General features: G+C 34.6%; 1 non-coding gene across 1 annotated transcript; it reads left to right on the plus strand.

Annotated features, from left to right (window-relative positions):
* Window positions 1-425: 425 nt before the first annotated feature.
* Window positions 426-532, plus strand: LOC141597706 (small nucleolar RNA R71). The gene has a single exon (XR_012522926.1). It is a non-coding gene; the product is annotated as a small nucleolar RNA R71 (small nucleolar RNA).
* Window positions 533-5,294: the final 4,762 nt, after the last annotated feature.

The raw sequence follows: 5,294 nt of genomic DNA on the forward strand, positions 1-5,294 counted from the left end.
GAAAAGCATTCACTTGTTCATTTGTTCCCCTACATTCACTTTGGTCATGTCCCAAAGTTCCATAATTCTCACATATCCCACTTGGGATTGATGAAGATGCCGTCATGGCATTAACATGATGCTTTGGTGATTTTGAGGTTTCTTCAAGTCTAGCCATAGCTTTTTCGAACTTCAAGTTGATGGTATCAATGTGAGCACTAAGTTGAGCACCCAATTGAGTAATAGAGTCCACTTCATGCTTTCCTCCTCTAGTAGCCTTGTGAGGTCTACTATATTGTGAATTATGGACCGCCATTTCCTCAATCTTGTTCCAAGTTTGATAATCTTCAACTTCGGTGAACATACCATTTGATCCCATGTTGAGAATGTTTCTTGAGTCTTCATAAAGATCATTCCAAAATTGTTGAACCAAGAACCACTCGCTAAGTCCATGATGAGGACATGAGCGACAAATTCCCTTGAACCGCTCCCAAGCTTCATACGAAGATTCTTCATCTCTTTGCTTAAAACCCGTAATTTGAGCTCTTAGCATGTTAGTCTTTTCCGGTGGGTAGAACTTTTTGTAGAAAGCTAGAGCCAATTTCTTCCAAGAGTCAATTCCGAGAGTAGCCTTATCAAGGCCTTTCAACCATTGTTTTGCGGTGCCAATTAGAGAAAAAGGGAATAAGACCCATCGAATTTGGTCTTGAGTTACACCGGTTTGTGAAATCGCATCACCATAGTCACAAAAAGTCTCCATGTGAGAATGAGGGTCTTCACTAGGCATCCCCCCAAATTGGCTTCTTTTGACTAATTGGATAAATGCGGATTGAGCAATAAAATTTCCGGTTAAGTGTTGTGGTGTGGGAGTACCATTGGGTAGGTTCTCCTCGGTTGGTATGGAATGTGATGAAAATTTAGGCATTGTGGGTTGATTTTGTGTTGGATTTTGTGTTGGGTTCTCCTCACCTTCTCTTGCAAAAGGGTTGACGAACTCAATAGTGTTTGGTTGAATATCTACAACCTCACCAATACCTCTCAAAGTACCTCTAGCAAGTCTTCTATTGTTTGTCAAAGTTCTTTCAATTTCGTGATCAATGGGTAACAAGTTACCTTGTGATCTTCTAGACATGAAAAATATCAAACAACTTGAAAATAATAAGAACAAACCTTGAGGAGTTTTACTTCCTCAAGGCAAAGAAAGACACGACTAATAACAATCTAAGAAAATCTAAATCAAGTTAACACCGTCCCCGGCAACGGCGCCATTTTTGGTCGGACTCACTTGGAGCTTAATTTCGGTTACTTGTCGTTAGGAGCACCTAGACCAAAACAATATTTATATCTCCACAAACAACTCTACTATTAGTAAAGAGGTAAGTAAAGGTCGGATCCCAAGGGACGGGTATTGAAGTAAGATTTTCAATTGTAAGTAGCGGTGTCTAGGGGTGTCAAAATTTGGGGTTTGAAGTAGAAGATCACTAAACTAAATAGCAATAAAAGTAAACAAGCAAGATGATTAAAAAGGGATGTAAACAATTTATAAAAGGCACTAGGATGTCATGGGGTCATAGGGGATTCATGGGAATTGATCATACAAACATATTCTCAAATTATAAGCAAGCAATTATTGTTGTGACGGATCGAGTTGGTTTATATCTTACAATCCTAGGAAGGTTTGGGTCCCGGAGACGAATCGATTAGATTGTACAACACCTACAAGTCGACTTAATCCTCCCTACTCAACTATATGCATGGTCTAATGAGACTCGAGTTGGTTTATGTCTTACAAGTCTCATTGAAAAGGTAAGTGATGGGTAAAAAATGCAAGGATTCATAGGCTCCCATTCATCAAACATAACATGTGCATAAGTTGAGATCACAACAAGCAAGCAAATAAATTATGAAAACATATTAAATTAAGCATGAATCATCCCCCATGTTGGTTTCCCCTAATTACCCATTAACTCTAGTTAAAGAAACTACTCACTCATTATCATGGTAAACATGCTAGCAAGGTTGTCAATCATACCAACAAAGCAAAACATGATGAATAAATGAAGAAGATTAACAATAATTAAAAAGGGATTAAGAGAATTATACCTACTAATGATTCCAATAATAAAGCAAAGAATAATAGAAGTACTTGATGATTGATTGGAAGGTTGTCAATCTCCCAATAATAACCCAAATAATCTTCAATTACCAAAAATAAAAGATGAACAAAAGAGAGATTAAGGAAATGAGATTTGTATTAAGACTTGATTAAAAGTTGATTACAAGATTAAGAAGAGATTAGAATGATATAAACTACACTAGAGATTGATAAGAAGAACATGATTATCTAATTAGACTAATGGGATATTTATAGTGGGGATTAGGTACACAAATTAGGGTTTACTAAGGGCTTAAATGACGATTAAGTCCTTGAGGAATCGCTCTTCTAAAAAGAGATGCCGGTCTCCTTTTTGCCGGTCTTTCCGAAATATGCGCATCCTTCATAGAACAAGAAGAAAACAAAAATTTGCTGTAACACAATCCGAGCGTCCAAGACAACGGGACTAGCGGATTGCCTGGCTGCTGGACGAGCGGATTCCTTGGCCGGACGCTCGGATTCTGGCCTTCTTGGACGAGCGTTCCGAGGGTCAAGCCGCTCGAATTCTGGGCCAGTTTCCTTCTTTTCTTCTTTTCTTCCTCCTTCTTCCAACAATCCTCGGGGATCTTGTCGGAGATGCAAGGATCTTTCCTCATCATTTCCCATCTACTATAATATGTACAAAGGCCTTCTAGTCTTGTCTCTTCTTTGATGCTTGGTCATTGAATTCAATCAATTTAGCTCCATTTTGCCATGAAAATGCAAGGTTTGCACTTCTTTCCTACCAAGGGAACAAAACCTCAAAGAATATGCAAAACAAAGGACTAAAGATAATAAATGACCTAAATATGCACTAAAAAGCATGGGAACAAGGCTAATTCGGGGACTAAATACGCTCAAATAATGGTCACATCAGTAATTAAAACTAATATGTCATCATCACGACGGAGGTGTCACTTCCGAAATCAAGACTCTCTTGATAAAATGTGACTTCCTTTTAAACTCATAATATGAGTTTGCAACATGAAACCCCTTTTTAACATGTATGGACGTTAATTAAGTTGAATAATAACCGCAAAAATCGTTGTAAGCTTATGTAGGTGAATTGGTAAATCATGTTACCAATCATTAATTCCTTCAAAGAAACCGCTTTCTATGAAATAATGAAAAAAGTATAACAATAAATAGAGAAAGGAGGATGAAGTGCGTGATGCCATACATTTATGAGAATGAACGAAAAATAGGAAAAATTAACATTCAATGTTTTAATTTTACTTGTGAAACATCTTTAACAAGTTTTAACATTTATATAATGATCTCCCACTAAATTATATAAATGATTCCAAGACCCAAATATTAAACAAAAATGAGCATCTCTTGGGCGAAACATCCCATAATTGTGTAAATTCGGTAAGTCACGTTGACTAATTCTACCTCTAGAACTCTTGGTCGACGAATTTCCTTAAATCCATCTACTAGCCCCGGAACACAAGAACGTCTTATATCCCTTTGAATCCAACCAATTTTTGCGTGTGATAACCGCTTACCACCCTACTTACTCAAGGTAAAAAGAGAACACCCCGCTTGGGCGAGCGTGGCTCTAATGAACAAGAGATTCATAGGTGTTACTAATTGGTAAGGCTAATCTCAATTTTAGTTATGTGAGAGATCTTGTCAATTTAGTCATAAATTCCCTATAAGTGAACTAAGTCGGTTAATGTAAATGACGTGAATTGACAATCGCGAAGATAAAATGCATGTGAATGACGATTTTGACATGCGCGAAAAATAAAAAATAAAAAACAAGCAAACAAGTAAGCATATGAATAAATCCTAGTATGGCCACCTAGTTAGTAAAATCTAGTCTATTACATTTCGGAAACCAACTCCTTGGTCCCTTTTCTCTTCATTCCAAAAGTAGCTCCTTCTTGTGGGATTTGGAACACCTTCCAAAAATAGACTCCGTCTCGATGTAATCCGTCTTTTTTGAAACGCCCGGTAAGAATAACTATTACAATTGAACTACATAGCTATTCCTATTATACATTTATTAATAAAATAAATAAAACTATTAATTAATTACAAACCGACGATACGAGATCGTATTTTAATTACAAACAAATCGATATTCCCATTCATTTCGGGTAATAACGATTAAAATTAAACTAGGCCATACTAGGTACAACAAGATAAATACTTTAAATAAATGACAATAATTCATTCAACTTAAATAAATATGCTTAAAATTCTGTAAAATCATGCCAAAATCGCCTTATCTATCAATCGTTGGTATCCATCTCGGTTTTTGTGGATTTAATCGATTTTTAACATGTAAAAATCAATAATCAACTCTTAAATCTCGTTTAAGTGCAAACTAATTGTCCAAACTATTTTGGACCTCAAAATTAGTCCTCACTAATTTTATGATGAATAATTAGTTTGATTTGGTGATATTTTGCTAATTTAATCGGTAAAATCATAATTTTTAAGTAAAAATCAAAAATAATTGAAAACTTACCCAAAAAATGAAACAAAAATTTTGAGTATTCTGGAACAATCCCAAGAACACCAAAATGTCAGAAAAATTGCCCAAAAAGTCTGGATAAATTTTATGAAGAAAAAGATCGATATTTATCGGTTTTTAACCACTAAAACCAATAAACATCAAAACAAGGTGAAAATATATTTTAAAATTTACTTTTAACATTTAAATAATATTATTAAATGTACATAAATTTATCAAGGGCAGAATCAAATGTTTCGAAATTATGATTATTTTATTTCACTTTTACCGACTTTTATCTCATAAAATCAATAAACATGCAAAAAATACGTACCAACCTTCAACCTTTTGCATACAATTAGTATAAAACATGCATGAAACACCATAAAAATTCCATGGCCCGAATCAACATTTAACTATTTTTAGTCAAATTTTAATTAAAATACGACATTTTGACTCGGTTTTCTACCAAAAATCATTAAAAATAGCAAAATTACTTCATAAATCACCAAACTTAACCAAAAATCTAGTGAGATCAGTAGGTATGCATGCCCTAAAAATTTCGTGCTAAAACCTCTTCTAACACATTTTTGAGTTTTTATAAATTATCTCATAATTCATTAATATGCTTAAAATCAACATGCAAATTACAAGCCTAAGCTCTGATACTACTTGAAAGATCATAGATCCATATTAGACTCTCTAATAAAAATTAAA

This window comes from Silene latifolia, chromosome 8 (genome assembly GCF_048544455.1).
Source record: "Silene latifolia isolate original U9 population chromosome 8, ASM4854445v1, whole genome shotgun sequence".
Classification (NCBI taxonomy): Eukaryota; Viridiplantae; Streptophyta; class Magnoliopsida; order Caryophyllales; family Caryophyllaceae; genus Silene; species Silene latifolia.